Below are 13,751 nucleotides of genomic sequence, written 5' to 3' on the forward strand. Positions count from 1 at the left end.
ATTATTGGTGCATCATGATAATTAATATGTGTTGGTTGCTTGAAGAGTATTTGGCTGTGTTTCTGCTGTCTGTATAGTAATTTAAAATAATGATGTTTTGCTTTGGACTTTGCTGTTGGGAATACTTAGGACACTTCTGACAGTCTATTGGTGTGAAATAAATTTGGTAAATATATAGGCATTTAGACTACAATATAAGCAAGGGCTGGAAAACTGCAGTATTTCTAAGTCATATTATCATGCAGAATATCCAAGTAGCACCTGAATTATTATGGTGCCGTAGCACAGAATAAATTAATGACTTTTATTTTTAACCAAGTGCCTATATATTAAATGGATTATAGGGTGCTGACTACGATGCACAATTTAATAGCATGAATGACTGAATATTAGTGCTGTCTTTGTTCAAGAGAGCTTTGCTTCTTTTTTTAAAAAAAGAGGAAGAGACCAAGACAATGGGAAGTGTCACAAGTGATGGATCACAACAGAGGCACTGAGAGCAGCTGCTAGTCAGGCTGGGAGCATTTTACTTAAGTTCAGCAATAATGGTTTCTGGAAGGCTAGAGAAAGCAAAGCAAAATGAAGAGTGAGTGTAAAATTCCTGCTCCTCATTTTTTATATACTATACCCAAGTCAAAGAATGATTTTAGTGTTCTAAAAACAATGCATTGGAATAGCTTTGTAAATGTCAAGTAAACATACTAGGAAGTGTAGCCAATTAAATGTCCCCTTCATGTGGTCACTGATGGAACCCGAATGCTCTGTAAAAATGTTCAGCAGCTCTGAGGCTACTTAAAGCTGTCCATTGGAAGAATTTATATAACTATACTTTGCTGACCAACATAGTTCCTCCCAGTACATGTTACTATGATAAAGTACTTTAAAGGTGCTCCTATTAGGTAAGGTTTGGACTGCATACTGCTCCAAATCTCCACCAGATTACAAGTCTCATGGGAATCCACATCCCAAGATTCAGGCTCATGGATCTGGAAGGTTTGCTGATGCTCCTAGTGAATTTTCCAGTAGGTGTGACTGGTGGTCCTGATAAGACACTGGTCTGTCTTTGGAGGGGGTGGGGGATAGCTCAGGCCATCAGTCCTCCTTAAAGTCCTCATCCAAACCACAGCAGGGGTTCCAAGCTGTGGTTCAATCTTTCTTCAGGTGGTTCCTGCCATACCTGTGGGTTTGTTGTAAAATGTGGGAGATTGCTCCACATCTTGCGTTGTGTTTTATTGCAATTTGAATTCAATAAAATTCAATATATAAGATGTAAAAAGACGCATTCAAAAATCACACAGCACCTAGCACAGCACTTTTACAATTGGTGTAACAGTCAGAAAAATCCTTCAGTGCTCTGCCAAGACCCTCAGTAGTTTTCAAGTGGTTGGGGCACCATCAGGCCAACAGCACCCCCTCTAACAAGAATGGACAGGAATGCCAAGGATGAGTATAAGGGCTCCCACCAACCCAAGAGCACAGAGTTGACTCAGTGTAAGTCAGAATTTTCAAATCCAGCAATTTCTGCAGAAAGACCTTGTGTGAAGGAGCACTTCAGTGTTCTTTGGGTAATTCCATAGTGACCAACAGAGGTGGCGATGGGGGGAGGGGCAACGTCACAACATGACACCGTGCATCCCTGATGTAGCGTGTGTGGCATCAAGACACTGGGAGGAGCCAGAGGCTGCTTCAAACCTCCTTCCCCTCTGCAGGAAGAGGAAGAGGAGGAGCCCGTCACTGGGGCTGCACCGCACTTGACTCTGTACTTTGCCTCTGTGCTTTTTGGACATGGGGGGGGGGCAAAAAGGGCTTGGCCCGCAGGAGCTGGCACTTCCGGTGACCAATGTAAACATCTGTAAACTTCTTTACATCATCTTTTGTGTTGGAACTAATGTTTAACTCCAGTTAATATGGAACTGTTTGTTAAGTGCTCTGATGTTCCCTACAAAAATATTCTAGAAGTCTGTCCCTGTTAGCTTAAATGCTTTCTTGTTATTGCATTTTAAAAGCTGGAACCCATGTAACAGCTTTGCAACCTCAATAATTTATCTGCAACTTGGGTAAGTGTTTTCTGGAAATATGAATCAGTTTCCCCCTCCATTCTACAGCAATATACATAAAGAGCTATTGTTTCATGGGCAAGTGTCAAACTTATGGTAAAGTTTGTTGGACACTGTGGAGAAAAGGTTTTCTGGCAAATGACCAGTGACCAATGTAACATGTGAAAAACCATCGACGACAAGACACCTCCAAAGCAAAGCCCTGTCCATGTCACACTTCACTAGGTATTCACACATTGCTGTTCAGCATCAAGTCCATGTGAGATGTTGTAATGGCCATGGGAATTGACATTTGGCTGTAGCAGCACCCTAATGATTTGTTTCTTTGCAACCCAGTATTATTGCATTTATCATGCCGCAGAAGTTTCTCTTTTTAAAAAGAGGATTTCATACTAATGAATATCATATTGCACCACTTGGCTAACACATTTTCTTTTCAATCTCCCGGTCTCAAACACAACAATAAGAGTCTCTAACTGACACCAGTACTGTTTCTGCACTTTATTTCAGCATAATCACATTTCTCTTAGGGACACTGATCCCTGCATTTGTACTGTTTATTTTAAAATATGTTAAAATTCATTTACACTTTGTGTTCAAGACTACTGCCAACCTTCTATAGGGTTGTACTGTCTCCTGAGGCAAGGTAAGAGACCTTCAGCTCCCGAAGTAGATTTTTGTGTCTCTAGGTGGGGGTGGGGACCCTCTAGCCCACAGGACAATCTTGGCCAGCCATACTTCCCCATTTGACTCACAAGGCCACTTAGAACCATAGAATTGTTGAGTTGGAAGGGAACTCAAGGGTCATCCAGTTCAGCCCCCTGCAATGCAGGAATCTTTCATCCAGTGTGTGGCTTGAACCCATGACCTGGAGATTAAGAGTCTCATGCTCTACCAATACAGCTCAATAAACGTAAGGTTAGGGCTCGATTAAAAGGCTGGGGCATCCCCAAAGCACCCAACAACCAGTTAGTTGCACAAATTAGGGACCCAGTGCTAAGCAGGATTGCTTCCCCTTTGCATCAGTTGATACAAAGGGAGAGGGATCCTGCAGAGTTCAGTTTCACCACAGAGTGCCCTGCAACACGAAGCAGGATCCGTCCTCCCCATCAGGAGACGGGGGCAATCCTTCTTAGTGCTCGGTTCAGGAAAGCCATTAACAGGAGCACGGCATGATTTAAATTTAAGAAGAAGTTACAGGATTGCAGGGGAATGGGATGGCTACCCCTCTCCTGTGCTGATTTACTCACTGGCAGGGAGTAGCAGGATTCTTCCCCTTTGACTCCTCTTCCTGCTGCTCAGCTGTGTGAATGGATAGATTAATGTGCATATACACATACATGTGCATATGTATGTATCCACATTCTGGAAAGAAGGCCTAGAAGTAAAAATGGTTGGGGTGGAGTGGTGTAATCTTTTCCATCAGGCTGAACGTTTACAGTTCTGTGGGGCACCTTTGAGACAAGCTAGTCTTATCTTGGATCCACCCCCATCGGATTTAGTGGGACTTACTGCTGCATGATGTAGGGTTATTGCGACATTAGCCCACGCTAGAAATTGTGACAGCAGGCATCTCTTCTAGACCAAGGTTAGACACTTTTCAAGTACTTGTACACCTGTAGCGCTTTTGTCTCCAGACCTTTGCAAGGATGGAAAGGAAACCAGAACAACTTGGTCCAGCTCATGTGACCTCCTTGGCCTACCAAGAGCCAGTGTGGTGTAGTGGTTAAAAGCGGTAGTTTTCTATCTGGTGAACCGGGTTCGTGTCTCTGCTCCTCCACATGCAGCTGCTGGGTGACCTTGGGCCAGTCACACTTCTCTGAAGTCTCTCAGCCCCCCTCACCTCACAGAGTGTTTGTTGTGGGGGAGGAAGGGAAAGGAGAATGTTAGCCGCTTTGAGACTCCTTCGGGTAGTGATAAAGCGGGATATCAAATCCAAACTCTTCTTCTTCTTCTACCTACAAGCCCACCTTTGTCACAGACACACACACCCCACCAGGTCCAGGGACTACTAGCCACCCCTGTTCATTTCTGTGAACAGAATACAAAGCACCCTAAACGAGTCCTTACAAACCAATTCTTTCCTCCTTATCCTTACCCTCCACTCCCAATAATAATGATGGGGTTTTACTAAAGATTAAAGATGTGCAACTTAGGGTAACAAAGCTTGCGTATCAGTTTGAGGGAAAATCACTGTGCAGAATTCCAAATTATATTTACTGTAGTTAGCAAGGTCAAACTCAGTAAAGATAAGTTTTATAAAAGTAAAATAAATTGCTTAGAGCAATTATCTGAAATGTACCATGAAGTTGTTTGAACATTATTAAGCTGCTTTGGGCAAGCTCTTCCCTCTCACCCCAAGAACAGAGGCCAAAAATCTATATTTAGGTACCCTGCCTAGATTTCAAATGCTCTGGATCTCCCAAAACTCCCTTATATCCAAATATGGGCTTCAGAGCAAGTGTTCGTGTTCCTTAAGTTAAAAAAAGGAAAATGGGAAAAAACCCACCCTTGAAGATTGCTGACATGAAAGGTATCTGAAATCCATATTTATGCAACAAAATGTAAAAAGCAAAAATGATGAGGACAGCTTTGTTATAGGTGATCGGCTGCAAACAAGATAAAATCCTTAATACTTGGTCAAAGGTAAAGCATAGTTTATTAAACCATCATTTAATTAAACAAACAAACCACACTTAAACTACAAGTTGACACACAGAAGGGTCAAACAAGTAAGTCATGGAAGGAAAGTTTGGCTTGTTTCTCCCTTGCCTTCCTTATACTCCCACCATCCCTGATAACTCAGAGTCTTTGCAGTACTATCATACTATATACAGTGGTACCTCGGTTTACGAACTTAATCCGTTCTGGAAGTCTGTTCCTAAACCGAAACCGTACTTAAACCAAGGCGTGCTTTCCCTAGTGAGCCCTCCTGCCGCTGGTGCCCTTCCACTGTTCAGATTCCGTTCTTAGACCGAGGTAAAGTTCACAAACTGGGACACTACTTCCGGTTTTGTGGAGTTCGTAAACCAAATCGTTTGTAAACAGGACTCTTCCTAAACTGAGGTACCACATAGTGGTGGGACGCGGGTGGTGCTGTGGTCTAAACCACTGAGCCTCTTGGGCTTGCCAATCGGAAGGTTGGCAGTTCGAATGTGTGTGATGGGTTGAGCTCCCGTTGCTCTGTCCCAGCTCCTGCTAACCTAGCAGTTTGAAAGCACACCAGTGCAAGTAGATAAATAGGTACCACTGTGGCAGGAAGGTAAACGGTGTTTCCGTGCACTGCTCTGGCTTCAGTCATGGTGTTCTGTTGTGCCAGAAGTGGTTTAGTCCCACTGGCCGCATGACCCAGAAAGCTGTCTGTGGACAAACACTGGCTCCCTTGACCAGAAAGCGAGATGAGCACCGTACCCCATAGCCGCCTTTCACTGGACTTAACCATCCAGGGGTCCTTTACCTTTACCTACCTACTATAATACTGGTGTTGCTTCACCCCTTCCCGTTGGTTGACTGTAGGTGAATCTTCTTACAGTCCTTTGTCTCCTCTCATCAGCATTTCCTCCATTAAAGGAACACCCAAAGTTCCCAGCAGTATAGAGTTTCTCAACCCTTCCCTTCCCTTCCCTTCCATCACTGTGCTATGCTTCATTCTCCTAGGCACCAGTCACATTCATAGTGCCATCATTCCCCCCTTTGGGTGATACTGCTGGTACCAAGACTGGACCCTCTCTAATGAAGATGTGCTGTGTGGCTGTATCTTAGTTGGAAGCACATTCCAAACTGCTGCAAATGCTCTGAAAAGGTTGGAGAAGAGGACCTCATGTTCTTTCCAGGCAAAATTCCACACCTCAGAACCTGGCCGTGGTCTTCTGAGATAAGGAGATGAAAGGATGACACTACAGTCTCTCTGCCACCTTTTCTGTAGTTTTGGAAGGGCAAACAGAGGGCCCAGAATACAGAACAAGGAGAGCCACAACCACACATGGGCAGCACCAACCTCCTGTGCATAGAGTACGGCACCAAGTTGGGAAGCAGCAAATAGAGGCTGAAGCCCAACCAGGTCTAGCATAGCAAGTCAGAGCAGTCACAGGCAGACTGTCACAGGCAGAATGTGGATAGCTCTCTTTCCCCAGGCCAGTAATAGATGCCAGTAGCACAGTCACCTAGTCACAGTCATGAAAGAGCTTGCATTTCACATGAAGCTCCTGCAGCCAATCGGAAGCAGTGGAAGCCCCATCGGACGTTCAGCTTCCATAAGAACGTTTGAAAACAGTCACTTTCGTTTTTCAGTCATTCGGAAGCCGGAACGTTCGACTCCCAAGACATTTGGGAGTCGAGGTACAGCTGTACTTTTGGATTCAGTGGCAAAAGTAACACTGATGGAGAGAGATTTAGTACTTTTATTAACAGCAGGCGTCCATACAGAATAAAAACCGGCGAAACAGTCTTTAAGCGGAATGATCTAGCATAAGCAAAATAAAATACTTCTGTTATCCAGAACTCCAGGGACCGCTGACAGAGAGGCTCCAGCTGGCCAATATGCCATGCCCATCCAGTGAAGGGCTATGTTGAAGCTCGAAGGTCAGGCCCCATCAGGGAGATTTATATAGCCTCAGTGGCTACATGCTGGCTGGCCTGATCTCTAAATTCCTCCCACCTGTTAAGCTAGGCAAGATACAGGGGCCAGCAGAGTTAATTAATCCTGCAGCTGCACTCCTCCAGCAGGCATTCTGCCTTCAGCTGGCCCAAGAGTGGATCTTTCCACATCCTGCTGATACCTATCCCTGCAACACACAGCGATTCAAGACAATAAAGCAAAAAAAAAAAAAACAACACAAAAAACCCCTTTACAGTCCCCTTTGGAACATGCCAATATGCAGGGAGGAAAAATCGTGCAAACCAGTTAACCTACAGTATTTCCTCAAAATACAGGATGCTTTTGCAATACTTTCCCCTACAGTAGTACAGTACAATTTTATTCTGTGAACTGCCCTGAGACCCCTGGGTATAGGGCAGTATATAAATTCAATTAATAATAATAATACAATTTCCTTGCAGTGGCCAATGGTGCAACAGTGTCATCTGGCACCAGGTACTTTTGAGGATAAAGCCCAGGATAGTTTTCTTAATCAGCTCTCAGAACAGTGTGCTTCCAAAGTCTCTGCAACTGTGTGAAAGCTCAAGCATGCTCCAATGGCTTGGAGATTGTCTTAGCATTATGTGTGAACCTAATTATGGCTTAGTGTGAATGCCTGAGCTTGCAGGCGCCCAGAGGCTGCAGCCGCTTTGCTCTTTTAGTCTTCTTGTTGCTGTGTTGCCGTGAACTAATCCATGGTTACCTTAGTGGGTTGTCAGAACCCACATGTGTGGTTTTATCTCCTCAAGACAAACTATGAGCAGTAAACCATAGGGCAAGCCTACGTTATAGCTCGTGGCTTGTCTGGAGTGGGGCAAACTACAAGCCCAGGTTCAGGCAATAAACTAAGCCAAACAGCTTCCAGGCGCAGCAGAGCCAGAAGAGAAGCAAAACGGCTACAATCACCTCATTATCTGAATAGGTGTTTTATTTAATATGTTAATAAAAAATTATTGCAGTAGAGTGGGAAAAAGAAAGTGCAATATTTGTTTGGGCCAACAAGGGAGGGAACAAACCAACCAACCAACCAACACTGAAGCTATATCACTTAACCATAGTTAGCTTTTAAAATAAAATGTAATTTGCACATGAGAGAACAGAGTGCAAAAGAGTGTTACTGAATCATCTTATATGAACTTACCTTGTATTTTTATGGCATGAACCATAAATAAACTTGTCCCAAAAACTTGGGGAAGCCATTGCCTCTTCCTCAATACTTGCTTTCTGCTTTCGAAAGAACAACTTCACAGGGTGGCTTCAGTATTTTTATCACATTCATCTCAAAAATCTTTTGTATATTGAGCATGCTTTATAAGGCTTAGAAAGTACAGGACTTTATTTAGGAGTTTATTATGGTGGCATGGATTGCTTGTGAGGTTCTCCTATGATCGCTGACAAGTGTTTCGTATCAGTGAAGTAGAATCTGGGACAGATTTTTCCCAGAGAATGTTGCATCCACAAAAAATTTGGTTGAATTTGTATAGAATTAGGATGCAGATGTGGCGTGGACAGCATCAGGCTCTGTTCACTTCCATTTATTATGTCATCATTTTGTCCAGTCATGGTCCTTCTGAGTTTTCGCTGTGGTTCTTTCTTTTCTCACAAGACTGTGGAGCAGCAGGGCTTTCCTGGGCTACCCTTAGTACTGCTTTTCCATCTTTTTAAAGAAGCATGGCTTCAGTTTGTACCCTATTACCTTTCTGGAGGGTGTCATGTTATCATCCCATTTTATAAATCAGTTTGTTTAATTAGTACTTTAAATCAGCGGTCAACAACCTTTTTCAGCCATGGGCCGGTCCACCGTACCTCAGACCATGTGGTGGGCTGGACTATATTTTTTGGGGGAAATGAACAAATTCCTATGCCCCACAAACAACCCAGAGATGCATTTTAAATAAAAGCACACATTCTGCTCTTGTAAAAACACCAGACAGGCCCCACAAATAACCCAGAGATGCATTTTAAATAAAAGGACACATTCTACTCATGTAAAAACATGCTGATTCCCGGACCGTCTGCGGGCCAGGTTGAGAAGACGATTGGGCTGGATCCGGTCCCTGGGCCCTACGTTGCCCACTCCTGCTTTAAATCAGCCTTTCAGTTAACACTATGATTAAAAAAAACCACAAAAAACCACAACCCTGCTGTTGTTTTGGTTGCTGCCATTTTAGTATCTCCCCCCCACCCCATATTAAAGTGCTTCTGATCTAAAACAGATATAAAAAAGTCACAGAATTGTAGAGTTGGAACAGACCCCAAGAGTCATCTAGTTTAACCCCCCCCCCCCCCGGAATGCAGGAATCTCAACTAAAGCATCCATGACAGATGGCCATCCAATCTCTGCTTAGAAACCTCAAATGAAGGAGAGTCCACAACCTCTGAAGGGAGTCTGTTCCACTGTCAAATGGCTCTTAACCACCAGAAAGTTCTTTGTGATGTTGAGTTGGAATCTCCTTTCTTGTAACTTGAAGCCATTGGTTTGAGTCCTACCCCCCAGAGCCAGGAGAAAACAAGCTTGCTCCATCCTCCATGGGACAGGGCCTTGAGATACTTGAAGAAGGCTATCGTATCTCCTCTGTGTCTCCTTTATTCCAGGCTTATTATCCACTCTTCATGGAAATGCCCCGTTTTCTTGCTCCTGCTGCTGACTTGGCTTGCTCTCCTCACCTTGTCTTCTCTTTAAACCCTCTTCCACCTCCTCTCCAGTTCAAAATGAGCACCTGCAGTTATTGTTCCCACCTCTATTTCTTCAAAGCCTATTAGGGGAGGTGAGCAGCAGAATGGGGCAGCGGGAGTACATGCCTGTGGGCCATTTGGAACAGGAGTTCCAACATGTTACCTTGTGCTCTGACCAGCTGACTTGCCCACTTACAACTCCATCCACATCCAGCACAGTAGCAACACCTCAGGGCACCCAGAGATCTCCACGTGGTCGCAATTGGACTCACATTGGACACAAAATGTGCATGGCACCCAGGGAATTTTGAACACCGTGCGAGTGAGTGAAAAGGAGAAGTGTGGCTATGCAGAGCAATCATATTCAGACAGAAGTCTCACTGAGTTCAATGGAACTTACTCCCAAGTAAATATGCTTTGATCTGCAGTAGCCTTAGCAATCCAATTAGCAGTCTGGATAGTTTAACAAGAGACTTAAAAGAAACAAAAACAACCAGAGAGAACTTCTGCACCTTTCATAGTTACTTCAGAGGAAATTTCTGCAGATTCTGTTTGTCCTGCAAGCTACGTACATCTGCTGAAATTCTCTCTTCTACACAGCTATTAAAGGTACAGGAGCCCTATCCTCTATCTCTTTTTTCCCCATCTGGTCACTCCATTTAAATTCTTTTTTGAAGAAACGTAATGGGCTGCAAAATGCCTTTGTGTTTTCAAGTTGTGAGTCGAGGACCCACAACCCGCGTAGGGGTAAATAAGACACAAGGACACATGTATTTTAGGTTAATGGGCTAAAGAAGGCCACAACTTTATTGGTTACAGCATGTGAGTGGTATTGGCTTAGGCATTGGATCAAACAACCTATATATGACCCTACCCCACGCAGCAGGGGGTCATTTGAAGGTTAACAACCAGTGGGAGGAGCTTGTTGATGCAAATACTTTTTTTAAAAAATAAATTTTTATTAATTTTCCAACATATATTAAAACACAATACAACTGACAATACATAAACAAACAAACATATAAACACGTATAATTTCGTAACCTCTTTTTCTTAAACCTTATTTCAACGACTTCCCCATACCTCCCTTTTCTGCATCCCTGTTTTAAACTTTTCCAGCAACCCCTAATTTCAACTACTTATAATTCACTTTCTTTAATCCTTTTTCTCTTACCCAATTATTTGTCACTGCAATTCTGTTTTACATTACCCATGACATTTTAGCACTCATTAATTTTACAACAGTTCTTAAGATAAACTTTAAATTTCTTCCAATCTTCTTCCACCGTCTCTTTTCCTTGGTCACGGATTCTGCCAGTCATCTCGGCCAGTCCCATATAGTCTATCACCTTCGTCTGCCACTCTTCCAGCGTGGGTAGTTCTTGTGTCTTCCAATACTTTGCTAAAAGAACTCTTGCTGCTGTTGTAGCATACATAAAGAACGTCCTATCTTTCCTTGACACCAGTTGGCCTACCATGCCCAGGAGGAAGGCCTCTGGTTTCTTATGAAAGGTACACTTAAGTACCTTCTTGATTTCATTATAGATCATTTCCCAGAAGACCTTGATCCTTGGGCACGTCCACCAAAGGTGGTAGAAAGTACCTTCAGTTTCATTACATTTCCAACATTTATTATTGGGCAAATGATAGATTTTTGCAAGCTTGACTGGGGCCATGTACCACCTATAAATCATTTTCATAATATTCTCTCTTAAGGCATTACATGCCGTAAACTTTATAGCGGTGGTCCATAACTGTTCCCAGTCAGCAAACCTAATGTCATGACCAATATCTTGTGCCCATTTAATCATAGCTGATTTAACCGTCTCATCCTGTGTATTCCATTTCAACAGCAAGTTGTACATTCTTGACAAATTCTTCTTGTTGATGCAAATACAACTGGAAGCTTCCCCTGGTGTCACCGGGGGTCGTGCCATGGCCCTAGTCACCAGCAGGGCATCGGACAGGATCCATGACCACCGGATTCCTTTAACGGAATACCCAACAAGGGGATGGGTAGGTGATGGCCACACCCCGCCCCCCAACACACAATACATATTCCAAAGCCTAACCGCCAATACCAGAAGCGTCGTGACGATTTGCTACGAGGTAGGCGAAAAACCAAGAGGCTGGTGCCAGTTTGCCAAATGGATAAAAAATCCTACCAGGCCCCCTGGGCAACCAGGCCAACCAACCAAAGTCCATAGCAAGGTCAAGAGCATAAATATGACCTAAAGGGAGGGCGGGCAGGTGATCCGACGACTCTGCGAAGCAGAATGAGGTGTGGGGCTGCCGCAGCCGCTTGAATGCAACTAGACCCTGCCCCCAAGCCAACCCTATTGGCTGGCCTGACAGGCACGGTGCGGCAGCCAGGAAAATTATGCAGGGGGCCGAATACGCCCCCCTGCTGATACGGGAACAGCTCCCGCTCACAACACCTCCCCTCTGGGAGGAGGAGAGGCTTTGTCAGAATTGGAGGCTACAAAGCAAATGTGGTAGTTTTCTTCAGGTGGTCAAAGTAAATGCAAGAGCTGTAAGACTTGCTCCCACTATGTAACGCTCTAAAGGAGGTGTCTAACTGCATTCATACAAGAGACCAGGCCCTGCAAATCCCGTTGATGTGCCAAATACTATCCTCTTAAGCCCCAACTTCACTCACTTGCAGCTTCTGTTGCAAGGTGTCACCAGACTGTGGCTCTACTTAAGAAGTGGTGCCTTACAATCATGATGACAACGACATTGGATTCATATCACCTTTTAAATCTTACATACATTACATGAACACCCAGCATTATGCCTGCAAGCAATTACTTAAGTAGCCTGGTTCATTCATGCATGTACATCACTTGAATTCTGTTTAATTGCTTGCTAAACACTCAATGACTGTCAGCTGAATGCGTAAGCAGCTCTCATTGAAAAGCAATGTGTAAGGGAACGTGAGGGGATATAAAAGTTCAATTTGTGTTATGGCTGTGGTAGCTCATTAAATACATAGAATCATGTATTTGTAGAGTTGGAAGGGACCCTGTAGGTTATCTAGTCCAACCCCCTGCAAGTCATCACTTTATACTGCAGTATACTCATCTACTCCTGCCAACCTAGCAGTTGGAAAGCACGTCAAAGTGCAAGTAGATTAATAGGTACCACTCTGGCGGGAAGGTAAACGGTGTTTCCGTGCGCTGTTCTGGTTTGCCAGAAGCAGCTTAGTCATGCTGGCCACATGACCCGGAAGCTGTACGCCGGCCAATAAAGCGAGATGAGCATCGCAACCCCAGAGTCGGCCACGACTGGACCTAATGGTCAGGGGTCCCTTTACCTTTACCTTTATACTCATCCAGTGATGATCATGTGAACCAGCTGCATATGTTGTTGGATAATATGAGTGAGGTGACCAGTACGTCCCTGCTTGTTTTTCATACTTTGAAAATATAAACTGTTTTAAACCTTTATTAACATTTATTTTTTCTCTTTCTTAATTATGTTAGTGTTTAAATTGATCTTTGCATTTCCTTCTTCTGGCTGAAAATTGGCGTAAAATGTTTAAATGAGTACAGGGAATGTATACAACGTATTGGGCTAAAACCTATAAAAAAATAATATGTTACTTGGTCATTGAAACATTCCTCTTCTCCCAGGCCTTCGGCTGATTAAATAATATATGGCCTTTTATTGTTTGGTATTCCGGCATGTATTTTTGTGCTTTTATACTGTAAACTCACCTGTGATATTCGGATGAAGGGTGCTATAGAAATTTATTTAATAATAATAATGCTGTATGAAGTAGTGCAGTTCAACAGTATGTGCTCAGGTGATTGTTGGGTGCTTTTAACATTCACATGTAAAAGAAAGTGGCCCTAGGTTGCAGTCACAGGCCCCCTTTCCCTGCACAAAGACTGGAGAAAGAGAAGCAAGAGGCAGACCAGGCAATTAGTAGGTCCTCTGCGTGCAGAAGGCAGAGGAATGCTGCTGGGTGAGAAAGAGAACGTGGACCTGCTCATTCGGAGCTCTGGCCCACCTGGCCTTCTCCCTGCTGCACCTCTTGGCTACTTGTGCATAGTCTTCTTGATTCCCCATTTATTATACATGCCCTTCTTACATCTCAGCTCATCTGTAAACTCCTTATGCAGCCACCTCAATTTCTTTAGAAACCTCTCACTTTTCTTTCTTGTTGGGATTGTCTGCATTTGTGCCTTCAATATTTCACATTTAAGAATCTCTCATCCATCTTGGACTCCCTTCTCTTTGAGTATTTCTGACTATGGGATTTCACCTTAAGCTTTTTGGAATTGGCCTTCTTAAAGTCCAGAGTGCTCTGGGAAGGCATCCTCCAGGTCTTCAGTCTGGTAGATTAGTCTGAGACACAGTGACCAGGCCAAGGTTGG

General features: G+C 43.8%; 1 protein-coding gene across 3 annotated transcripts in view; it reads left to right on the plus strand.

Annotated features, from left to right (window-relative positions):
• TSPAN9 (tetraspanin 9) overlaps positions 1–13,751 on the plus strand; it is a 124,710-nt gene that overhangs the window by 24,599 nt on the left and 86,360 nt on the right. The gene's annotated exons all lie outside the window — the stretch shown is intronic.

This window comes from Podarcis filfolensis, assembly GCF_964270895.1.
Source record: "Podarcis filfolensis genome assembly, chromosome: 9".
NCBI lineage: Eukaryota > Metazoa > Chordata > Lepidosauria > Squamata > Lacertidae > Podarcis > Podarcis filfolensis.